Source organism: Doryrhamphus excisus, chromosome 22, assembly GCF_030265055.1.
Source record: "Doryrhamphus excisus isolate RoL2022-K1 chromosome 22, RoL_Dexc_1.0, whole genome shotgun sequence".
In the NCBI taxonomy this organism is placed as follows: domain Eukaryota; kingdom Metazoa; phylum Chordata; class Actinopteri; order Syngnathiformes; family Syngnathidae; genus Doryrhamphus; species Doryrhamphus excisus.
In genome coordinates this window covers 1,911,065-1,938,007 of record NC_080487.1, presented here as the reverse complement: position 1 = coordinate 1,938,007, position 26,943 = coordinate 1,911,065, and the positions used below count along the sequence as shown (strand labels likewise).

At 39.6% G+C, this 26,943-nt stretch overlaps 1 protein-coding gene and 1 long non-coding RNA gene across 5 annotated transcripts in view; one reads left to right on the top strand and one right to left on the bottom strand.

The window, feature by feature from the left end:
• Positions 1 to 12,248, bottom strand: part of bahcc1b (BAH domain and coiled-coil containing 1b) — a 64,479-nt gene extending 52,231 nt beyond the window's left edge. The window contains exon 1 of one of the 4 annotated variants that reach the window (XM_058062558.1): positions 12,141 to 12,248. The gene's annotated coding sequence lies outside the window, so the exon portion shown is untranslated. Of the gene's footprint in view, positions 1 to 465; positions 787 to 2,436; positions 2,491 to 7,958; positions 8,335 to 12,140 lie in introns of those variants that run through there. The other 3 variants (XM_058062560.1, XM_058062557.1, XM_058062556.1) reach the window with 3 other exon arrangements.
• On the top strand, positions 2,725 to 11,712 carry LOC131109971 (uncharacterized). The gene is made up of 3 exons (XR_009120807.1): positions 2,725 to 2,994; positions 10,415 to 10,478; positions 10,589 to 11,712. It is a non-coding gene; the product is annotated as an uncharacterized LOC131109971 (long non-coding RNA).
• Positions 12,249 to 26,943: the final 14,695 nt, after the last annotated feature.

The following is a 26,943-nucleotide window of genomic DNA, read 5'->3' as shown; positions in this document are numbered from 1 at the left end:
CACATAAACTGGTTACTAAATCCACAACATGCAGACACCGACCAAACAGAAAGAGACAAGCCCAGCCGAGACGAAGGAAGTCCGGCGTCAGCAGAGCCTTCATGCCGAGCCGAGAGGCTGCCGTGGGGGTATAATTTATCTTGGTGACTGCATGTGGAATATCGTAGCATACACCCTCACACAACAACCAGGTGAAAAATATAAACTAAATTAATGAATTGAATGAATAAGAAACGTGGAAAAAATCACATTTACAGGAAGAAAGCCCTAAAATAAAATGTAACCATTTAAATCAGAATTATTTAGTACAAGTTTGTCTATACTGTACATATACAACAAATCATTTTTTTAAAATGAAATGCATTTATAATTTTCTCCTGTTAGATTCTATCGTCCAAGCAAGACCACATGCAGTGTAATGATAAAAACCCAGCACAAATACATAAATATATATTTTCTACTTACTGGTAAGTTATATTCCTTGCAAGGTGAGAAGTATATGTATTGAATAATAAAAAAAAAAACATGCAAAGTGAAAATCCTCGAGTCGTAGAAGATGAAACATGTGGTATTGATTACATCCTGCTGCTGCTGCATGCACACTGTGCAGTGCACTCACTGGAGGTATGGCAGAGACGCGCCGTGGAAGTTCAGGCTTGTAGTGAATCGAGGCTGGTTCGTGCAGCCGGGGACTCAGACACGCCGGGAGGAGGAGGAGGAGGAGGAGGAGGGGGAGGAGGAAGAGGGAGGTGGGGTGGGGTGGGTGAACGCGCGCGCCTCCTGGTTTGAGGACGACAATGTGAAAGCGTGCCCGTGAGGCGCCCCCTCGCACCCAACCCACCACCCCGTCCCTCCTCCATCCGCCTTTACCCCACCCTATGCTTCTACACACACACACACGCACACACACACATACACGCGTACCACCCCCTTCGCTCCCAGTCCACCACAAACACTCGTCCTCATTGGCTGTCCATCCTAGCCAATGAGGACGTCCCCCTGACAGAGGAGGGAAATGGCTCAGCTTTTGATTTTTTGAAGCCCTCTGTGCTCATGTGCAAGGACGCAAATGTATACTGTACACGCAAAGCCTGCTTGTACTACACTATAGACAGCTTGTAATACTACATGACATGCTGCAGTATCATGTGGTCACTTCATTGTTGCTCCCTTTGGAGGTCAGATGATTTGATTTAGTAGAAAATGCATGTAAAAATCACTACTTTAAGAAAACTCATATTTGGCAAATCCCTCAAAATGTAATATAATGAAAGTGCAGTATAAATATATTTATACTTACTTTATACCCACTTTTATTTGTACATTTGCATGGTCCGAAAACATGGTAAAATCTTATTCTTATCATTATAAAATATAATACACTTCAATGCTACATATCTATGCTCACATACTACTACATAAATACATACTGGCCACTTATACACACTGTGTTAAGATAAATAATCATGTTTAAACACAATTCACACTTTGTGCACGGGTTACGTTGTGTAAGAGAATATATGAGAAATATATACACCTACACACTCTCTTGAAAATATGCATAATAAATAATTTGTGCTCACATGCTATGAATGAATAACCACTAAACTAAATAAGCCATTGCTTACACACAATAAACTAAGATTAAAACTGTAAACAGCACACATGATGATAGGAAAGGCAAGCGCACAACAATTCACTAACAAATACAAAAATGTGAATCCCAATAAGCATCAATATGTTCCAGATTTGTTCGAATTAATCATGGGTTGCCCTTTTTTAATGACGTTTAATTAGGGGAAAAAAATAACTTTGAGATCTCAAGCATTGTACTATTATGAACACACACATGGGGTTCGGTTTTGATAACAGTTTAACAATATTTTTTGGATTTGTAGTGGCATACCCGCATCACTTTTTTAATATTCTTTGGATAAATAAGATAATCAAGACATTAAAAAGACCTATCAATTTCATGCAGTGTAATTTCATATATCATTGTTATTAAATTTTGTGTCAGCACAAGAAAAATATGATGATCTATGCAATGGCAATGGCAATGGCGATAGTTCTTCTATAACAGTAGTGTTAAGGCTTTCAGGGAAGGGGCAGCAGCTTGACTAAAATTATGAAAACTTGCCATGTTAACTTAAGTTATGATTAAAATGCAACATTTTTAGTTCCTACATTGAAAGAGTTAGTCATGAGTTAGCATAAAATGAACAAAATAAGCCTCAGAACGTTTTCAGAGAGTCCACTGGTGTTACATTAAAGGTTTTGAACAACTTTGGATACAAGAGGGCAATAGAGTTTACCTTAACAAATGTACAAGTTCAATTTAGCTATTTTTATGTTGTTGTTTTTTATGTAGCTGAACAAAACACACGTAGCTTTCCCGTGCTCTTGTAATTTAGCCCATTAAAAGTGAAAAGATACCTGCTTGCGTGTTTCCAGGTCGAAATATATCAGCTGCTAAAGGCTAACATCCACGTACGGCTTTGTTTACACTGGCAGGGAAAGGGTTAATGAGACGCCAATCCCTACGTGGTTCCTGATTGGCTGGCACGATGCCAAAGCGCTGTCCATCATCGAGTGTAAACAAGGCTCTGATTGGCTGCTGGCCAGTCCGCACTGGGCAGCCTGAAAAAAGCAATTACTGCCCCTGCGGTTTCAAGGCGACCCCGAGCCGAACGATGAAAGGAGATAAGGAGGGGCCGGTTTCAAGGCGGCCCACGCTGTGAATTCCGTTGGCCCCAGAGCAAAAGGAGAGTCAAGAGTGACTAAATCAAAGGGAATACGGTAAAAGGCGGGGGAAATTACACGGAGTATGACATGTAGCGGCTGTAACAACAATAACAACAAGTTTGTGTTTGGAAAATGAAGAGGAGTGCAAGGCAACCGGGGATGAAGCTGCTGCAAAAGAGGGAGTCCCAGTTCCCCCCCCCCAAACACGAAGGGTGAAAAGTTTGTAATGGACAAGGACGGCGGTTTAAAGTGAGTCCTGCAGGCCTGCTCAAGGCACTTGACTGATTTTTGTCACCTAAATGCGCAATAGCGATGCATATCTCTTGTTTTGTTAAGATACTCCCTAAATGTTCACGCTTATCTTCAATTGAGAAGTGTGCAGCATCTCAAATAATCGGCCAACAATTTAATTTTACAGTATTAATAATTTCACATAGCTTTTTTTAAAAATATTTAAATTACACTAAAGAAAACCACCAGGTTAGTTAATTAATTACAAATAGCCAGAATAACGCCGTATAGCTAGATTTATTATACGTGTGTAATTATAAAATCGTTGCCCTATTTGCCCATTTAAACAACATGCATTCTTTATAACATTTCCTTATTCCACACACATACATTTACATGTATATTTATACTAAATACAATATATAATGTATGCATCAAGCTAATGAATTATTGTCATCAAACGTGCAACTAATGACAACAGCTGTTACAGTATTATATACAATATTTTTTTTACCCCCCCCCCCCCCAATATAAGCACCATTCCACAAAACATTGTCCTCACACACACATTTAAATGTATATTTATACTGCATATATAATTTATGCATCAAACTGTTGCGCAATTGCCATCAAAGTGCAAGGTTAAACGTGTCAATAGTTGCATTTATTTGTACCCAGTACACAATTAACATTTTTTAACGTGTTTGCATTTAAACAGCAGCATGCATTCCACCTTACAACCCCCCCCCCCACACACACACATACATACATATTTACATGTATATTTTTATATTAGATATACAATTGATGCAAGAAACTGTAAAGCTATTGTCATAACTGCACGACGCTATGCTTTACCACAAGCTGCCTATACATTATTTTAATTTGTGTACAGCAAAATTACAGTGGGAATTTTTTAAACATAATTAGATTCAATGGTATAAAACATTTTTTGTATGAAATACATGATAAAAGTGCTGAAAAAAATGATGCAATTATTGTATCCCTGCATGCTGGTTTATACCATGCATATTTTTGTTTCTTGATTGGTGTCACGCAGCATACACAGGCCCACCAAAATATTTAAAATGCATCCCAGATAAGATCTTGCAGGTCTCAAGAGGTTACAATAATTATGCATATGTGTATACGTACGCAGCATATGCAGCACTTGCTATATTTTGCCAGGTTTTTATCAGTTCACTTCATCAGAAGCAATTAGGAATCCATTTTCAAGCACTTCATAGAAAATATGCATTTCTATGCTTTTCATACTTTTTTGCAGGTTCTTTTCACTTAAAACGTGGGGGTTGTGTGTGCATGTATGTGTGTCCCTGACCAGTGTGCCGACGGTGGGGGTAGATGGGTAGCTGGGGAGTAGTGGGGTGTGGGGGGGCGCACGGATAATTAATGCGGATTGACTGATTGCTCTTGAAACAGAGCGGTCCTGCGCTGGGATTGTCCTCAAGCAGTGAAGCGTCCCTGATTGACACTTTCCACCTTCCCCTCCTTCGCCTTCCATTCTATGAGGGCCACACTCTTCTGCTCCTCACACTAGCCCGGTACGAGGCTCCTTTTCTCCCAGCCGAGGAGCCCCACTTCCCTTGGCTATGCCTGGCCACAAGCGGTGCAACTCGGCCGACTGAGACAGGGGGTGTCTGGGGGGACTGCTTGACTACATATAAAACATACGCATTGTATTTGTTTATTGTTTCATTACTTCTAAAAGTATGACCAAAAAGATGACCAAAATAGCTAAGACTACTTTGAGTGGTCGCAATTTAGGAATATTAATACTTCCGTCAAAGTTCCTTGTGTCTATAATGTGGTCTGTCAGTGTACACAGCAACAATTAGGTTTATCTTCTCAATTATTTTCTATCACCCCCCCCCCCATTTGAAATACTACTAAGAATCTATTTAGTCGTCTGTACTTATCTGAGAAATGCAACAAAATGTAGAGCAGTGAAGCATACAAGTCAAATTGCATGCAGAGTACCACAAATTCATACATGTTGGCAGGTCTGCACTGATACTGAAAGTATTAGTCCCACCCAACAGTTCACCGTACCCCCCCCCCCCCCCCCCCAGTGGGTCCGCCACACGATTTGAGAAGCACTGTCCTATAAAGCAGGGTTGTCCGAACATTTTCCTTATACATACAGAACCGGTTTTAGTTTTATAGTTTAGTCGTTGAGGCTCACGTTTGATATTTTTTACATTTAATGAATGCTATTAAGCTCGCTAAAACCAGCTCAATATGGCTACAGATGAAGGTAATAAGCTAAATTTACAAAGCAAATTTTGCATGAATATGTATCACGGCAAAAACATACAAATTTAAGGGTCTCATACACAATCACCCACCAACCTGAGAGTGAGAATACTAGGAACAGGGCCAAAACTAATAACACATGTTAAAGAACCCACAATATAAGATGCACAGATACTACTTTTATTTGTACATTTGCATGGTCCAAAAAACTTGGTTTCCAATCTTGAATTTTATTTGTAAAATATGTGACAGGCCAATAAAAAACGAGCTGCGCACCTCACACGGCCCAAGGGCCACACTTTGGATACCCTTGATGCAATCGTTGGTGTTTTCTAGATGTGTGGTGTCCCTAATAGTTTGCCTTCACAGTATGATGCCGCACACACACACAGTTGAGCTTTTGTAGGTAAAAAGGTGAACATTAGCGGCAAATGACTAAATTGACTTAAAGTAGGTGCCATGCCAGCCACTTTAATATTAAATGACCATGCCACCACCCCCCCCCCCCCTTAAGGAAAGTCATAATTCACAGCCAATGGGAAACATGCTTGCTTTAAATGAGGTCCAAATGGAAAGTCTCCACGGGTGCCACTCAAAAGACAGCCGCCCAATTCTGATAGAATTGGGAGGGTGGGTGTAAGGCGCTATATTGGGGCCCCCTGAAAAGTGGTGTCACAAAACACAAAACATAATTTTTTTTTTATTTACTATGTTGGTGGCCAACACATACTTTAAATATAATACTCATGCAAAAAACGTGACCTTTCCGAGGATGCTTCTGGTTGTGCAGACAAATGACTAAGACGCTCAACAAAAGAATGCCTCGCATAAGCAAGTCAATGGTTGTCTTTTGGAGGAAGAAGACGATGACGGAGAGATAGACGGTGGTACAACACGGGGAATAGTTCAGACGCCAAATTAGTACCTGCCACAACAGATATATATCCAACTGTAATCAACTCCAGGCCTGCTTGGAGTCTAGCAGCAGCATCTATACAGTATTTATGGGCCATCAAAACACGCAGGTAGAGGTTGTAATTAACGCTACAATTTATAGCCATGGCGTGTTGTTTTTTTGCGTTCTTTTGTGTTTTTATATTTCACGTAGAAGACTGAGGGATTTTCAAATGTTGACAAAACATTTGCAGTTTACAATTTATATTCCTTGTTTGACAAATAGACTCTGTCTATTTACCTCGCAAACGTTGGCTAATATTAAATGTCGCCTGCATGCAAACAAGGAAGCGCACTCGCACGTGAAAACAGAACTCATATAACCGTAGTCATTGAAGATTACTGACATGTTTTGTTTAAATTCTAAAATGGTCCGGAATGTTTTGTTTGGGGTTAGCACAGTGGAGCCTATATATGCATGGTAAGGCAGCATGGGGTCAGAGGTCACGTGGCCTTGTGCAACACAGCACTCTACAGCCACCGTGTCGACATTGTTACTTGAAGATATCTTGAAAAATTATATATTTAGGTAATTTTTCTGGATTTTTTCTCATATGATAGGGGTGTCCAAACTTTTTCCAGGCAAGGCCACATATAAAAAAAATTGAAAATCTCAATTTCTTTTATAGGTGACGAAGCAAATCTGTGTAATATAGGCTATTAATAATTGTTTAAAAATACTAATAAAAAATCAAGCTGCTCTGATAATGTTTATGTTGTTATGGTAACATTTTTATAATATAATAAAAATTCAGAGGGACAAGAAATCAGCTTTCTTTTTTATGCAAAGTAGGATTCTTTATTTATAAATATATTATAAATTATTATTATTATTATTATTAATTATTATAATATTATATAATATTATAATAATATAATTATTATAATAATAATTTTATTATAATATATTTAGTAGTTACAGCATTAGAAAGTTGTTTACAGCCTTCCAAATACATATTTTAACATTGTTAGAGCCCTCAAGACATGAAATAACACCCCTATAGTCACCTTAACACTTGTATTACCCAATATAGTAGACATAATACGGCAACGATGGGGTTTCAGAGTTGAGTTTTAGCCACAAGAGTAGCCTTGTGTTTGGGATTTTTGTGCAAGATCATTCAAATCTGCAATAAAAACCTGCTGTTCCGGCGATCAAGTCTGGTGTTTGTGTGTCTCACCGAACATTACAGTAATATTATTATTATTATTTTTTTTTTTTTCAAATCAGCTTTCTTTAAGTTTTGAGGCTTAGTTTGAAACCAACAGAGTAATGCTGACTAGTAGGAGTGTAACGTGTGTGTAATGTGTGTGTGTGTGTGTGTGTGTGTGACGAAGATCCAGAAGGTAATGTGGAACCCCATCTCCGGCCAAGTCTATGGTGCAAAACTAAAAAAGGGAGAGCACATTTGACATGCTTGAATCGGCATGTATGCGCCACTCTTTGACACCACATTGCCCTCAAGAGGCCCCAATTGACAAACCTTCCAACATTTACTCGATTTCCAAGACAAATTTGTCACGTAAGAGCCATAAAGCATCCATCCGTCCAATTGCATCGACTAAATTGGCAAACACTGAAAGGCAACCCAACACATCCGATTCAAAGTCATACTGGAAAGTGCACAATGAGGAGTTTTAAGTGCAAACAAAGTGCGTAATTACGCATGATAATTGGTTACAACACAGCTTTGTGTTATATTAAAAGTACTTATGTGGTTTAATTAATAAAATGTACTAAAAAAAACACCTACCTATATAAAAGACGATCTCTTTTTGTCTGTTTAGAAGTTGCACCATGAAAGATCAACCATCCAAAAAGTCAGCATATCATAACAACTGAAATAGTTGCACTTCATTACATCCTCTGTTGTGGGATTTTCCCCCCGAAACAAAAAAGCACCGGATCTTGCGGACAGGATGCTCCGTGACGCCGCGTAACAGTAAAGGTATGTCAAGGAGCTCAATGGTAGACATTAAAGCCGCAAATGAATGGAGAAACACTCGCCTCGCTTCTTTTCTTCTTCTGTGGAGCTTTCTTGATTTTTTTTTTTTTTTTTTGAAGCCATGGGAGGGGGCAAAAGCACATCATCTCGCGAGTTACACCCACTTCTACTCCTGCGAGTAGACGTATTTAAAGTGTCACACCTCCCGTCTATTGTTTTGTTTGCAAATGTGATTAGAGTTGTTCCGGATCTATGCAATGGAGGTGGAGGAGGTGGAGGAGGTGCTAAGGCCTAAACAATCATTCCACATGCTCAAGTTTCTTTCTCCTTCAGCAGAAGTTGCAAAAACATGCGTGGAGAAGGTGGATAAATGCAACAAAAGTCAGTGAAGATCTTATTTATGTGCAATAGTTTCCCCGATAATAGAGTCAACGTCCGGCTGCGTGTCATATAGTGCACGGACAAAGAAAAAAAAATGACCGATGCATTGCAGAGATTTTACAAGCATTTTGGACTCAGGCGCGCACACGCTGGTCCAATTGGAGGAGCACTATAAACATTTAGCACTGGCGTTAAAAGTCCACGGCATTTTCCACGCACTTCCCTTTGATCAAGTCCTAGCCATCCCTGGAAGGTGGTGCGTAAAAAAAAAAAAAAAGTGAAGCGAGATGAGATGAAGAGAGAGAGAAGTTCCACGCAAACAATTTCCCCTCCGTGTCCAGTTTTACGCACCAGATAAACGAAGGTATAAAAAACCAACGACGAGGGCAATAATTGCAAGAAACGAGGTTCTTACACTTTCCCCGCATTTTGAAAACATGACAGACGCCCCCTCCTCTTACCCCCCAAACGCCCCCACCCACACTCACACCAGCCCCCACAGAGTGCCCCAGTGGGTCACCGCTCCGAGAGCACCACGTCAGGACGTTAACCCCTGCGTGACCACGTCCGGAACACAGGAGCATGCATGCATGTGTGCGCCATGCCAGGGCCGTATTAGGTTCCCCTGCACGAAAAAATGGAAAATATTCATTCCATACACTATTGCTCATATTAGGATGACATCATCGATACAAATATAAGCATAGTATACTGTATATTTATATACACTATTGTTAATACTATAAATCCTTGCGCTTTGGGGGGTAAAAAGCCAAATTTGAATGTTTGTGTTTACTTCTTTTATATTACTGATGTATATAATGCAAGCCAATAAGGGAATAATTGTATTATTTTGTTGATATTTTTACATCGTCTTACATTGCCGCATTAAATACTGCTAAATGATTCACAAATACTGTTTTGATACTAATCTTTTTTGATGTGTTTTTGTTCTCTGTTTGAGTTTTATCACATAAGTTATGAAAGCTGTCCGATCATAAATGGGGGTTTTATATAATATTCAATGTCGTCTTATATTCAGGCAAATGAGAGAGAATCGTGCTACCTTGCGAAATCTTGCATGTGGTAATAATGTCATGACCACTTAGTGTATTTACTCAACTGCTATCACACTAACATCTCGTGCGACTTAGTAAAAAACTGTATAAAACAGGGGTCTCAAACACGCGGCCCGCGGGCCAAATGTGGTCCACAGGACACCAGTTTGAGGCCCCCGCCTTGATATGAAAGTTTAATATTAGTGCGGCCCGCGCAAGTTTGATATGGATGCTGTATGGTATCATGTACCCAGAAAAAATTATTACGTTTGATTAATGTTCATGTTAAAGGTTAAATAACTGTTAATAGTTATCCTCCCTATCCGTGTGGAAGTGGTAAGTTTTTGGCGATTTAAGTTGAAAGGAAATAACTTGAAGGCTACCGTTCAGGTCGCTAGCTCTCTAGTTTGTGAGTTAGAATGTGTCTCAAGACCCTGCAGTTGCGCAATATGTTGTAAATAAAAAGAGTATAAATGTGACTATAGTCGTGTTTTGTCATGTCTACAGGGCTCTAATAATGCTTTGTTCATTTTAATCTGAAAAAAATCATTTGTCTACCCACCAACTATATGTGGTTTCTTAAGTTTTTATTATTTGCCGTTTTATTATTATTATTATATTTATTTATTACTGATTGATTTTCTTTATTCTTGATTTGTTTATTTATTTTTCATCTTATTTTGTGCAGAAAATAAAAAGGAAGATATTTGAGAACAGTGGAATGTTTTATCAGAGCTTTTATTGTAGAAAATCGGAACCAAAGCACTGAAAAAGTTTGTATATTTTTCTGTTTTTAATAAATGCGTTTTTTTTTTTGCGGCCCAGCCTTGCCCAGACCCTAGCTCCAGTGGCCCCCAGGTAAATTGAGTTTGAGACCCCTGGTATAAAAGTAAGCACCATGTCTAAATAAACTGCCACACAAATGCAATATTATAAATTAAGGTTTATACCATCATTAACCCAAACTAAACTCACTTTCTTTGTACATTTCCTTTCTAGGGGTGGACTGAAAACAAGTTCTCCAAGTCCATCCGATGTGAAATAAATACTATAAATATACTAAATACAAGAAAATCTACCGGCAAGTGAAAAGAATCCTATAAAGATTCTCTCACCACATGACTTCTCCAACCCAAAGATCCATGCTCTACAGGCCCGGACAGACAAATCAGCTTCAATAAACTAGTCAAGCTCAAGCAAAGTCCTTCTGTTCCAAAGCAGCCCACATAGGATGTTGAAACCAGGAAAATATTCTGCACAGCGAAGCAACAACACGCCATCCTGCATGCTGTCGCTTTGTGATGACTGATGGGTGAGGAGGTGTCAAGCTGAGCCACGCCTACTCAGGAGCACTTTTATTTCACAATCGGTGATGCTTCCAAATTTTTTTTTGGAGTTGCACAGAACGTCAAACGGCCATCTTGAATGATTTCGAGTGAGAACCTGTCATGGCCGCTCAGTATAATATCGCGAAAGCAACAATAACTTTAATAACATCAATACCGAATATAATCATCCACTTCATTTATTTTAGTTTTATTTAGTTGTATTATAGATCAGCAAAAAAATGTTTTTAGACTGAGATGACTTATGAGATGAGATGATTTATGGCGTTGACTCCACTTCAGTCATTCTTTCTCTCCAGTTACCTATGTGCTTTGTGTCTGTCATATCACCCATTTCATTTATTTTAGTTTTATTTAGTTGTATTATAAAGTGGGGTTTTTTTTAAGTTGACTTCGCTTAAGCAATTGTTCTTCTACTTTCTGATAAATTACACATTTGTTTCGTCACCTTATGAATTTATTGTACTTCTATTTTGTCGTGTTATGGAGTTAACGCAGCTAACCTCTCTCTATGAAAATTAAAAGTGGTACTGTATTTATGACATGGAATCCATTTTACTAATTCTCACACTCCATGCATCTGTCAAGTGACCAAATGTATTCTATTGTTGTATGGGCTTATTTTTTCATATTATTTTTACTTTAGTTTAATTTAATTGTATTATACAGATGTTAACTTTTTTTTACACTTGTATGCAGTTGACTCCGTCTAATAATCTGTATGACAGTCAAATGTTAAACTTACTTAAAATATTGCCTGTGGAGTCTATAATAAAGATTTTATGATGATATTTTTTTTCTATTCTGATTATTTACAACAATAAATATACAATGTTTTCAACCCCTAAGGTTGCACTGTATGTTGTTGCTGGTTTTGTTAAAATTTGGTAGGTTTTGTGAGCACTTCAATCCTACTCCAAGCACCAATTCCCATGCCACTGTATTTTCAAGCACCTTAAATAACTAAAAAAAAAAGTACTTTTTGGCAAGAAATCAAATACTAAGAACAGAAAGACAGACAAGGGAACCTTTAAGACATCTCTTTGATTGAAAAATTCTTCAGCTCCAGCTTCCCTTTTTCCTTCTTGTCATAATCCAAATGCCTCCAATCCTTGTTTTTTTCCCCCGACCGAGCTGTAACAGGAGATTGCGCTCATGCTGACCCCCTGACTGAATAGTTAAATAGATGCCATCCGCATACTCACCCCATCCATCTATTTCAACTCTGATGAGGAACAATTGTTGTGCGTTGAGTCAAACTCGGAACGCCTGCAGCCCTGAAATGCGACCCTTCGCTCCTCATTAGAACAATCCCAGGCAAGGCCGGTTTACAACTGAAACCCCTTTCTCTCTCTCTTTCTCTCTCTCTCTCGCTCTCTGTGTGTTATTGGGTAAACATACGTCAGTGGGATAGACTTAGAAATGTCATGTTATTTTCATACATAAATACATATAGTATGTAAAATTCCATTCCTTTTCACTTGCGGGCTGGAAAAAGTCTTGAAATAGTCCAGTGTATTCACAGTGGGCCTTATCATTATGCTGCAAACCACACGTACACAGGAAACATCTGTAATGTTCATCACTAAACAACTTAGCTGTTAAGGAGACAATACTGATCTCCAACAAAGAAGGAAAAAAATGTAAAGAGATAAGCTCGGTTCAGTCAATCGTGATGTTGGGATTGATTCCCCCAGATCTGGTCCAGATCCTGGTGAAGCCATCGGTGTCCAAGCAGAGGCACACACCTGTGATAGGTTAAGAATCAGACGTTGAACTGCCCTCTGGTTCCAATTTTAGTGTTGGGCTTCTTTTTTGGCAAATGGAAACACTTGAAGGTGGCACCAGACGTGAAGATGGTGCAGTTTTCTGCAGGTTTTTACATGGTCATGTGATTTTCGGAGGGCAGAGGTGTGTTTGTGCACGCATACACACACACACACACACAGAAGTCCCTCCTAAAAGTTTATGAGGGTCCCCTGACCCCATAGGTGAGCTGAGACAGCAAAGCACCGCCGCTATATAGTCACTCATCTTCCTACACATTTTCTAATGCATCACAAGAGACGATGACATCACTGGATACACACTGGTCCTTTCAGGTCGGATCGACCCCACTGTACGTCTCTATGAGTTATGTGGCATATACTATAAGCATATGCGGCATTAAAACACATTGTGCTCAAGAGACGGACAGAGACATCACCAATAATGCCATCGTCCATCCATTCCAATTTTTCTTTTTTACATTGCAGCTGCTCGTGGAGCAGCTGGAAGCGACACAAAGCTAGCTTTGTCAGCCTCCTTTCTCTCCTCCGTGTCGGCTGACGAGCCCGCTTGTTCTCTGCGTCACCCCTCCATTCCGCCATTCTCGCTGTTTTCCCATCTTTTCAATTAAAAAAAAACTTCTTTTCTTCCTTTAATACAGTATGTAACGCTTTCTTGCTCGCCACATCTGCAGCAGCATCAAACGCATTGGCGTGCTCCAACAGGCCGGTCGTGTGATCTGAAGAGAAATGGGGAAGTGGGTGTTGTGTGGTCAGAGGTTCACTCAAGGCCGCCGATATCATCAGTTCGACTCCACTCCTGTTTTCAGTTGGCTCTCATTTTGTTACATAACTTTAGCCACTTATTCCATCTGCATGCTATTTAAGCACTCGGCACTTGTCTGTTAAGTTTAAAGTGTCTTTTTTTTTTATAAGTCGATTTCATTTAGGCTTCTTCAAACCGGTAATAAACTGGGACAAGCGGTTAAGGTTTACAGTGCTAATGACACCGAAAAATCTAATCTAGTTAGAGTGCTGTGAAAAAGTCATTGCCCCCTTCTTGAGTTCTTATTCTCGAGGTTTGTCACACTTAAATGTTTCAGATCGTCATGCAAATTTAAATATAAGTTTATTAGTATTATGACAACTGTGAAACTTATTGTTATTGAGGGAGGGTGAAAAATCCAAACCTACATGATCCTATGTGAGAAAGTGATTGTCCCATAAACCTCATAACTTTTTGGTCCACCCTTTTTTTTCTTCTTAAGTCATTCCGAGGTGGACTTGCTGGTATGTTTTGAATCATCGTTGGTTTCAAGTTGGTTTCAGCTTGAGGATCCCTTCAGGATTCTTTGGTGGTCAGCAGAATTCATGGTTCCATTTATCCCAGCAAAACAGGTGCAGACCATTACACTACCACCACCATATTTTACTGTTGGTATGATGAATATTTCCCCAAAGATCTAGGCAGATTGAGACAAGCCTGGATGTCTTTTTCTTATGGTGGAGTCATAAACACTGACCTTAATTGACCTTAAGTGAGGCCTGCAGTTCTTTAGATGTTATTGTGGGGTCTTTTGTGACCTCTTGGATGAGTCGGCACTATGATCTTGGGGTAATTTTGAATTGCCATTTATTGATAATGGCTCTCACTGTGGTTTGTTGGAGTCCCAAAGCTTTAGAAAAGGCTGCTGCATACTGACCGATGCTCACAAAACAGTCCAGTGCGAAATGCTTATTAAATGAAGATTAAAATGATCTTTTACGCCCCAAAGAAACACTTCCTGCAAGTCTTTGTTAACGTAAACATAGAAGCGGAGCTTGGGGGAGGGCAGAGAGCGTATCTCACCTATCTCACCTCAACACCATAAAAATACAACATTCTAACTACATTTATAGGTCAGAAAATTGGAAAAAGCATAATAGGCCCCCTTTAATGTTATAATAACTGTGAGGCTATTAGTTTAGTCATCCCCCCCCCACTTCACGGCTTCTCTCTATCACGAGTTTTCAGTTGCTTTTCTCTCAATGAATTTTCACATAACGTTGTCTTCTCTGCTGCTGACATCAGGCATATAAAAGGAAGGGGGGGGGGGGTTGTCGATTGAAATACTGCAAGTTTATAATACAGATGTATGCCTTGAAGCCACTCTCCTTCCTTTTTCCGCCTCTTGATCAACCTGAGTGAGCGGGCCTACTAAAATAAAATTTTAGTGCAGCGGTAATGTAGTGGAGCAGCTTGGCGCCGCAGCTAATGGGGGGATCATATCTATATCGCTGTTCCTACACCCTGCTTCATGTTCAACCCCGAGCGCCTGTCATCATCTCCGCCTGGCATTTGGCACGGGATCCAACAAGAAGCTAAAGTTCAAATGTGCGCACATAAAATGAAAATAGAATTACAACAATGTGATATCCCTGTGCTATAAATGTGGTGAAATAAAGCTACTGGGATTTTTTGGGGGCTATTTGTGGTTCTTCTAAGTGGGTTTCAAGAACATTACAGTCATTACAGAGGGAACCATAAAACAGATAAAGGCCTACCTCACAATGGTTGCAGAATGTGGAGTTCAGCTAAAACCACAAAAACCTGTCTGACATCATCTGTGCTTTTTTTTTGCTACACTCATCTGGAAGCTTCCAGACGGTCCGTCCGGAAATAATGGTAGACTTTTTGTTACCCTTGTATGATTAATTTTTATTTTTTTTTGCAAGCATGGATTGTTGTTTTAATGTAGTTGTAGTAGTTGATGTTTGCTAAATACTGGTCTTGAACCAGTCATGATGTGCTATATATATCACTATATTGACGGTTACTATGGTACCCATTACGTACAAAAAAACACATGACAAAAAATTAAGTAAATAAGTGAACAAATGATTTCGTTTATATCAGACAAAACCAATGGGAACAATTGAATCTGATATATCCGAGGTTTACTGTATTAGGAAAGCAGGAAGTGAACAAATGTAACAGTTACTGATTGTAAAAGTACCAGATGGAGGGGTAGGATTTAATAAGCTTTGCTTCTTCCTACTCCTTTTGGACATGTGGAACTGGGAACTGATTATGGGATGCATTCAATTGTAATCTGATGCATGTTCAAATGTATATCGCAGTCATCGACTTAGTTTTACACTTGAATGTTACATTGTACAGTTAATAAAGGTTTGGATTGATTCAGTTTCCATTCATTGTCTTGGAGGAAATTACTTTGAATTCTCAATAAATTGGAAATTTGGACAAAAAAAAAAACTAGGAGTTTTTACACTTACATGACAGTTAAAGTACTCATGACCACATTAAGATTATCTTGCTGTTTTTGCAGTGAAAAATAGTACTAAAAGGCATATTTCTTGTTTTATTTACCCATTTTTTTTACATGTTTTGCCACTGAAAAACAATTCTGTCACAGATAGGAGAAGGATGAACATTCCAGACTGTTCAGATTTCCATAAGTGGCAATTTGCCACGTTAGATTCTTTGGTATGTTTGCCGTATTTCAAGGAAAGTGTGGGACTGTGTATTAACTATCTTTCATCGAGTTTGTTCGACCATGGAAAAGTGTAGAAAGGTGGCAGTAAGTCAATACACTTTTTCTCTACAGGATATGTTTTACAAATCTTAGAGTAATACTACGGTTTTCTTCCCAAATTTCAAAGCTAGCTAAAGAGGGGCCGCCGCTCACTCGTCTTGTATCTTGGAGTTGCTGCATAAAGTTTGTCAATCAAACAACAGAACTGTTGCGACTATTTTTTTCTCTTGTACATGTTATAACAGATGATCAATGAACTGCTTGGTGGTTAAAAATGGTATCGTGTCAGCTGACAGTGTTTATTCTGGAAATATTGAAAAACTAATGTATACATATACATACTGTAAGGAGTAACAATGTATTAATAATGATGCATCACAACACAATATATGTTATTATTGTGAATATTCCTCTCCCTGCATTGCATCGCCCCGCGTCCATGGCTGTTTCTTGGGTCTGGTTGTCTGGATGACATCATAGCCAAGACAGGCTTAACGAGACAAACACAGCTCATTAGCATTAAAGCTACAGACGCACCATATAGCGTCTAAAAACACGTTTAAATTGGCTACATTTTAACCACCACGCATCCGATTATAATATAGAACTATAAAAACAGTTTCATTAAAGTATTTATAATGGCGACAGTTCGCCTTTGGAATAGATTATTATTATTTTGCTATGGTAAAAAATGGTTTTGAAATGTGAACTAATTGGAAATGGACCAACAATCTGGAAGATTCCGCCGTCTCCTCACAAATTTGATAATGAATGTGCTTTTTTTTTTCCTTTTCCCTTTATGGACTTGCTAATTAGATATTACTGTCATAGCTGCAGGTGAAAGTGCCCATGCATCATTTGAGTATAGTGCAAAAGGATTATTATTATTATTATTATTACTATTATAGGCAATTCTTAAGTTATCCATTAAATTTGGGGTTAAAGTCCATTTGCATCCAAACAAAGGGGACTCGGCCCATCAATCTCAAGTTGAGGGGGAGGGGTGTCTTGCAGAGGGAGGGTGTGTGTTTACGTGAGTGTGGGGGTGAAGCTGATAAATCTGTTGCCCTCAGGGGGGGGGGGGGGGTGCGTTTACATAGGTGAGGACTGACTGTTGTGCAAGGATTTATCTGAAAAATACCACCACTGACTGACACAATCTCTTCAGCATGGGATTGAAGAATAAGAATATGCACAACAAAGACACACACTATACACACATTATACACACACCATATATATATATACTGTATAGTGCAGCCCAAATACATTCAGCCAAGCCCAAATCTATATTTGAAACAAGATGAAAATGTCTTGTAATATTGCAGCTGCGTTCTCATCCTGCAAGTAGATCCTCCCTCTCTGTCACACAAGAAACATTTCCTAGCAACCATTATAATGCATGCGCGCGCATACACACACACACACACACACACACAACGTGCTGGGGCTTCCCCCTCCTTTCACCCCCCCCCTCCTTCTCCTCCTCCTCCTCCCCTTCTTCTCTCCTCCGTGGCGGTACAGAAAGAGAGAGCGATCCCTTCTCCACGGCTCTCCCACGGAAGCCCCCACAGCTGCCTGCCGACGACGCGGCGCGGTCACACGGCCTCCGTGCCCGCAAAAGGGACGATGTGGATTGCGGAAGAAGTGATATAGTACCGAGGCGAACCGCTGCCGAGGCAAAAAAAAAAAAAAAACAAATAAAAACAGCGACGGTGAAAGAGGAAGACTAGAAGAAGAACGCTTGTGGAAGGAAACACCCGGATGGGGGATGGGAACGCCTGTAAGAACCAACCCGGGGAAAAAAAGTCTTAAACTACAGCAGCCTTTGAGTCCATTCTTCCACGTGCAGCAGCGTCAAGAATGTGAACGCGACCAATTCCGGTGGGACATTTTTTTGTTTTTCGTGTGCAAATAATATACGCCTGGGGAAGAAGAAGAAGAAGACGTTGCAGCGCCATAATGCAGGACGAGCACACATGCCGGACACGCCCCCTCCTGCTGCAGGGCGCCATTTTCAAACGCCTTGTTGTGCTTTTTGCATAAGGAGATTTATTTGGCTGCGGTCTCAAGTTACACTTTGCCTGACAAGAATGTGGACGGACGAGGAGGACAACAGGATGCTAGCCCGAATCCCATTTTACTTTTTATTTGTACAGGTGAGGAAGCTAAAATACATTTTTAGTACTTTAGAAGCAGGTGCGTGTATTGAGTACACTATTCAAACATAACTAGAATTATGTCATTAAAAAAATAAATACAAATTATAAATCGCTAATTCTTGTACAACAAATACAAAAACCTGCCAGTTCATTATAAAAACACATTTAATAACTATAGGAATATATAATATAGAAATGTATACTTTTAACGTACACATACAAAGGAGTTAATAATAATAATAATAATAATAATAATAATAGTGTATAATGTATAATTGCTAAATTTTAAGTTGTAAAATCTAAGTATAGTAAAATATTCGATCGGTTTAGACAGTGTGTGTGTGTGCTTTACTAGGACACTTTACTTAAATATATTTATTTTAGATATTTATATTAATTTTATTTCAAGCAATTTTAAAAATAAAACACTTAAAATTCTCAATATTGAGAAAGTGTGTGTGTGTGTGTGTTATTCACGGCATCACTGCCGAGCCACAAAGCAACTTTAATGTTATTTTTTTTCTATATGAAATAGGTTTAATCTCAGGAAGAAATCCTCTCCCACCATTTTTGCCTGATGTGATGTTTTATCTCCGTTTAAATTGAAAAGGTTTCCTGAATCTCAAATTACAGGCTGGCTGTAAGAGTATAGCCCCACTTTACATAATTACACAGAGTGGTCCCACTTTGAAGAACACGCTTTTAGTTGTACTAATCTCCGCACGAAGTACACGACCTGTTTATTCAAATGCACATGTATTATCCTTATTATTTTATTCGCATTTGTGCGGATTTCGCTGTAAGATTTTGCACAAAAAGTCACATTCTCTTTTTGGTGTGTGTGCGTATGTGTGTGTGTGTGTGTGTGAGGTTTATTCCCCCACTCTGTGATTGGTGAATACTCTAATGTGTCGTGATGGGGAGCGACGAGAACACGCGTGTTTTAGTGTTTCTGCGTGGAAGCCTGACAATTAAATGAGTTTAATTTGAAAATCCCAACCTAAACGTGGAGGTTTGGTGTCCGTACAATAAATAAGGTGTACATTTTGTGGCGTATTATCACAGCGAGAACTAATCATAACAAGAAAGTACCAAACGATTAATTAACACACAAAACGATTAATACTACTACTAATAAATTTAGACAGCTAGAACGACTAAATGAAAATTATAGACGCTATATATGTATTTAAAGTCGAATATTGTAGTATTGAAACGTAATAATGTACGACTATAATATCCAATATAATAATATTTGTATATTTGTAATTATTAAAATAAAAATCCTGGCTTATTAAAAGATAACTTTAATAGCTATGCAAATAAAGCAAACGAAAATGTTATTTTAAAGATGCTATTAGTTGCTGTTCTCAATAATGCTTTATTTATTATTAATTGTTTAAAAATGTATATATAATAGCATAACTTCATAGCAGATTTGTTTTTTTTTTCTTTTGCAATGGACATATTTTTACATTTACATTCAGAGAAAATACAAAATATTTTTACAACAGATATTTACAAAATGTAATGTGAAAAAAGTAAATAAAATGTATTTTTGAAGTATGTGTGTGTTCTCATGAATGGATGCAAGCATGTTAGGCGGACTGGACCCGGTCTGCCTGGTTCCCAGGTTCCCAGGCCTGCCCAGGTGGAGCTGACTGACCCGGCTGCAATCACTCGGTCCGTCCCCAGTGTCCCTAATGACATCACAGCCCATTAAAGCACGCAAATGAACTAAATGATGAAGCTTTGAAGTGGAATATAAAGAGACCGTCATTAAGTCTGGGAGTGAGCCTTTTTCATTACATGCTGCTAATAGCCACACAACAGTTTCCTCACTTTGCTTTTGATGAATACTACATAGAGTACTCGCTTTTTCCACATGCTGTTTCTACCAGATTTAAACGCATGAGTCAGATTAAGCTAATTAAATGAATACATGGTAAAATGGTACACCATTATCATTTAGTATCATCTTCAGGGGAGGTCTTGCATCTAAAAGTTACTTTTTTTGTGTAAGGTGGGGGCATGCAAACCCACACTTGTCTGCATAATATTAAATATATCAGGATGTTATTTATAAACAATGTGGGTATTTATTACTGGGATACTTTGCAAGGGTAGAACTGCATGATACTTCACAATTACAATCACAATCCACAGTAAAATATTGTTAGATAATACATTTGATAAAGTTTGAACACACCTTGGAAAAAAAAAAAGTGTACCTAATGTTGTGTCCTGTGAGTATTTCTGAGAGAATATGCAAACATATTATACATGAGAGGTTTTCACTAGTAGTTAGGCAGAGGAGGAGCTGTCAGGGGGTGGGGGTGGGGGTCTGAGGCCCCCCCCCCCCGCCCCTCCCTTTCCTTTCACCTCCCCTCAGCCCCTGCTGCTGCTTCTGCTACTGGGACAGCCTGAAGAGAGAACTCCCCCACCCAAGCGAGAAGGCACCCAGCTAAGAAATACAATATAAAGTCAATTAAATGCAGTCTCCGCTACGATTTATTGCAATGAATGATAAATTGGCCGTCGTTCTCACATGGTAGGATCTCTGAATTTGCAACAATAGGCAGAAATGTTGTGTAAAATACGCAGTGGATGGCGCATGGCGCACGCTTTACCAAATGTAGTCCAGGAGGGACACTACAAACGGTCTGTTTGTGCCTTTGTTATAGGAAACGCCTGCTCAAATAACCAGGTATGTGTTGCATGTTGGGTTTAAAGTCAGGTTCCCAATTGGAACATGGAAGATGAAGGTCTAAAACAAACAAAAACAAAACATCGAAATACGTCCTGGAAGCATGAAATAAGTAAATGGCAGAAGCTGCTCTGGAATCAGTGTAAATACTGACAATAAACGATGGCGAAGGGAAGTCCCAGCTGTTGGAATTCATATATGTGAATGTAAAAAAAACATTTATATAACAAAATTGCTCAAACATTGTAGTTTACTAGAGCATGTAGGTTAACAGTGATCTGTATAGGATGATTTCATGGGAAATGGTGCACCTTTTCTGGGGTTCAAGAACTATTCCGACCTAAAAAATGACTAAAGAATTTTGTGTGTGTGTGGGGTGGGGGTTAAATTAGTTTTATAGTGTGTTATCATGGAAACAATAAAAATAAAAAAAAACAACTGCATGTAAAATAATGAATGATAGCGTTGATGATGAAAATGGCAACAGCTGCTATAACCGCAATTTGTGTAAATAATGACAATAAATCAACATAGAAGAAGGGAGGATTCTAAATCTATTCTATAGTGTGTGTGGGGAGGGGGGGGGGGTAAAAAAAGCTATATAAAAAAAATAAAATACATGCAAAAAATGTCCAAACATTCAAGTTGAGTCTGCTTGTTTCTTTAGTTTTAGTAAAATCCAATTAAAATAGCATAAAAACCCAAAAGTAAGTCCAGGTATCTTCAGAAGTAAATATAATAAAACATTAAAGTAGTATATATATATATATATAAATATAATTATTATTATTATATACATATATATATACATATATATATATATATATATATATATATATATATATATATATACACACACACACACACACACACACACACACCACAGTACAAAGCTTCCAGAAATACCTGCAGAAGTAACATTATGAAAATGAGCACACATAAGTCAAATACTACAATTCACAATAAATGTATACAACTTTGGGTACTTTGGGATGCATAACATTGAAGTTGGGATGGGGCTGGACCGGTAAAGCCAACAGCAAAAGACATGTATCATGGAGGAATATTGATTTTTGCATGCACCCCTCCTCCCCCATCGCCCCCAACACACACACACACACACACACTATTCTCTTCCCTTTATTCCATTAATCTCTGTGAGCGGTGTAAGATACTGGAGGGTTAGTGTAACATTGTGCAGCTCTAATGTATTCCAGCCTTCACTTTGCCTTTGGCATCCATATGTTTAATTCCACTACAAATGTTTTGACAGCAAATGAAACTCTTTTCTCCGTTTTTTTTTGTTTTTTTTTTTTAAGGTTTGTGTAGGGAATTTCTCCCCCCCCTCCCTTACTATTCTGTCAAATGCATCTAAAGGGATTTTCTCTCACAGTGATGCTTTATTTAATTAGTTACGGACCACCTGGAGTTAGAACACTTCCCCCGGCTGATGTCAGACTCCTTCAAGAAAATTATTTTTTATTTGCAACATTAATTTGATTTAATGTTGCGGGAACGGCACTCACACGGCCACAAGATTAGGTATAGCTGCACAGTGTATTTAGCGTGTTCTCCAGCACAGCAACTATAAGAAATATTGTTAAATGACTACATGGCATCATTTTTGATACAGCTCTGATATTGGTTTGCAGTATTATCGCTATACTATAACTAACACTTGTATTTTATAGTATACAGTATGACAGGTCCGCCCAATCTTTCCAAAGTATTTCATTTAAACTCAACATACAACCTGGCATCATGGCCTGAGCCAACCTTTTGATGGTCGAATCAATTTCGTTGTTTGACATGGTCTGTTGTTTACAAAGTGCTCCTGAAAAGAGAGACACAAGCACATAATAATAATAAAAATTAAAATAATAATTATTATATTATTATTATAACTATTATGATTATTATATTTATTATATTAATGCTAATTATTATATTAATTATATATAATAATATTGTTATATTTGCATATTTTACATAATAATAATAATATAATTATTATTTTAATTTTATTTTAATTATTATAATATTTTATTATTTTTAAAATATTTAAATATAAATATAAAATAAATAATAATAGCAGATTGCATGACAATTTTACAGATACAATAATACCAGGTGGACTGTTACGTGTAAAATATATAGTCTGCCTCCCCACCCCCCGGAAATTTTGTTATATCAATGCGGCCCGCGAGTCAAAAAGTTTGCCCACCCCTGGTCAAGACACTGTTTGTTAAAAGTTAAGCGTGTAAGGGCTAGGGAGAGTGCGGGAGAAACGGAGTGTGTATGCGAGTGTGTGTGTTGTGTGTGTGTGTGTGTGTGTGTGTGCAGCAGGAGGCTTTAACGTGTGTTTCCGGCGCAGGATGGCCCATTCATCATTCTCACATGGTGGGTTTACTTTGCCAGTGATAGAGAAAGCTACGAGGAGCAACACTACGGGGAGAATTAATGTGCGGGAGGAGGGGCACGTCAACGGCATGGAGCTGATGGCCAAACCAGATGTGATGTATGTGCCGATGTGTGTGTGTGTGTGTGTGTGTGTGTGTGTGTGTGTGTCACAGGGTCAGATCTGCCTCTCGCCCTCTTCATCCCTTCCTGTCATACGTGTCATGTGCCACCTCTTACTTTTTTCTATAAAATTGGAAAGGCGAAGCTCACCAACAGCTGAGCCTCTGTACATTCCTATACCCCCCCCCCCCCCCATCCACCCCACAAACCCCCTTAAAACAAGGAGGCCTTGTTTTAAATGCAATCATACTAAATTGTACGAGTTGGCGCACGGGGTTCAGCATCAGGTCAGGTGACAGATCTGATGATCTCGTTCTGGCTGGCTTCAAAGAAAACCGCTACTACCATGACAACAGGCAAATATGCAACAGGCCGCTCTTGGGGGGACGGGGGGGGGAGGCAGAGGTTACACAGGGAGGACAGATGAGGAGTCACATACCTGTTGTCTGTGCTCGACATCGCCACCAGTTGTGCCATGACTCCACACCTGTGCCGCGGTCCGTGAGGAGCAAATTCAGAATGAACTCAACCGGAACGCTTGGGTGCCGACCTCCGACCTGTGAGATCAGCCATCTCATGTTGTGGGTGGGATCTTAAACGGGGTGAGGCATAGCTTCACCTGCTGGACGCTTGCTGAACTACACCCCGACCGAGGCCAACATCCTTGGAACAGATTCCGTTGCAATGGTTGACTTCCAGGTTGTTCTGATGTTGAGTCCTAAGTGTGTAGTGTTGAATCATGTCGTCTTTTTTTTACAACTACTTTTTACTAAAAGGTACAGTCAAACCTAAATTTTCAAATTTTCATTAAAAGCTCTATGGTTATCATCACACTATTCTATAGGGACATCATACAAAACAAAAAACTGAAGTATATTTTTCTAGAAAACTGGAAAAAAAATGTTTTGAATGTTTGTCTGTTCCATTGCAATCCATGTGATCAAACATGTCAATTTTTCCCGAAATCTTAAAGGGGCCATGTCATGTTTAAGGGTGAGCGAGGGGACACCGAAGCAAAGTCGTCATGGAAACTGGGAATAGGGAACACCTGTGACAATCTGGAATTCGTCATATCTTAGTCACGCATGAATAAGATAATGACAAGCGCACACACACACACACACACACACACACACAGTACATATTGTTTGAGGTTACTTAAGAGGGGCACCGAAATTAGTTTCAAATGTTCATGTTATTTATTATTGGGTATCAACTCACTGTACAAATCCCTTGCAGATGTTCATGGTGCATGCATGCGTGGACATACATTGGTTACAATTGCTGCACACAGAGGACAGGATAATGTTTAAAAACTCGAAGTGGGGGGGTTGCATGTTTTGATGGGGCACCTCTTTTTGTGCATGTGTGTGTGTGTGTGTGTGTGGTTGCGGGGCTCTGAGTGACTGCAGAAGAAATGAGGGATGATCTTTATGTGGCAGCCTATTTGCTTTTGAATGCACAAGGTTTAGAGGCCCCTAACGAGTGCAGGGAGGGTGCAGAAGAGGGGGGGCGGGGGGGCGTCATGTCGCCGACTGTACTGTCAGCAGACGCACAAACACACAACTTGCAGCGGCTTGTGAACGGCCCCCGTGAGGAACTCTGGAGAAGGAACGTGGAATGCAGATTCTCAAGGTAAAACTATTGTGTCGCTATGATGAACATTTAGAAAGGCTTTCATACATTCCTTTTATTTTTTTTTTCTATCTCAACACGACCGTTCGAGACAGACGGCCGCCCCGCAGAGCCCGGGTCCTGGTCACGATTTCTTCCCCAGAGGGAATTTTTCCTTGTTTTTTCCTTGGTTCTCTGTTTTTATCTTTAAGTGTGACCTTCATATGTGTGTGTGTGTGTGTGCCATGACGTAACTGTTGTTGTGATTTATATATAATACAGAATTAAATTTTTTGACTAAAAAAAAATTTGTATTAAAAAAAATTATATTATGGGCATCAATGTACATAGAGTAAGTCCCAAATTCTGATTCTGGGGCCTGTAAAAATTTTAGCGCTATAAATTCCATGTCCATAGATGTTAAAAACATTGACGCACAATGCAAAAAAATTACTGAGCTCAATTTAACAACATAAAAAAATATAGTTCTTTCATACAAAACTCCCTGGGTTCGTCGTATTCACCCCCTTTCCAAAAAAAAAAAAAAAAGATTCCCTGGTGATTTTTCTAAAGGAGCTGCAGTCTGTCGGAGGTCTGGCAGCAATGAGAGTCGCCTTAAAGGTCAGCGGGGTATAGTCAGCGGAGAAGAGATGCATTGTGGGGGTCTGCCTGGTCGCTTGGCCTGGCCTCAGGACAGCCCGGGTATAAGCCTGCTGACCTTTCTGATGTCGGGATGTGGATGTGTGGACTGGACCTATGTATGCGTGGCCTGAGGGGGGGGGATTAAAGGTGGCTCATATCTAAATGTGACCACATGTTGAGCACAGAGTGCATAGTGGCATTTATCATCCATATGCAAAAGACAGGGGCTTTTTGTAAGCCGGTTTGCTGTTCTTGGCCGACAGCTTGGCACAAGGAGAGTAAATAAAGTGGCCGTAATGTGTGGCCTCCGCTAAATAGCTGCTCTCTTGTGCAGAGGCAGAAGATCACGAGGAGCGCACGTGTCCTTTCTTCTCCTCACCGCTATTAGTCTCTCCTCTTCTTCTCTTCTCAGCGTTCCCATTCCGCTCCCTGCAGCCCCGGCCCAGTCCACTTCTGCCGTCCTTATCCTACTTGCTATCTGCCCGCTGCAGAAAAAGAAAAAGGAAAAAAAACACGCTTGGCCCGCCCAGCGGCTTTCATACATGCAGGAAGGCGAGATCAATGGCGTCCACGGCGAGGGCTGAATTTCGATGAGAAGAGAAGAAAGGAAGAGGAAGGGAGAACAAGCAGAGGCGGGGAGGGCATATGAAAAAAGGGAGCCAGGAAGGTGCGGGGGGGGGGGGGGTAGTATATACCGCACAGGGGGAGGGAAGAAAAAGAAATGGGAGGAATGTTGAAAGCGATGTCGACGTCTGAGTGAGTGTCGGAGAGTCTCACAAGGTCCGAGGCTGAAATCTGGAAACGGTTCCAAATTCTTTAGGATGCATTTTGTTGCTGAACAGATTGGGAGGCAAGTCTGTTTGACTTAATGACAACTGCACCCCCCACATCCCTATTTGACTGTCCTGTGCGCAAAAGTCACACTGGCTTGGCCAACATAAATGACCCCAAGAGTGCAGCGCTGACTCATCCAAGAGGTCACAAAAGACCCCACAACAACAACCAAAGTCTCACTTGCCTCAATTAATGTCCGTGTTCATGACACTGGGTAAAAATAGCCT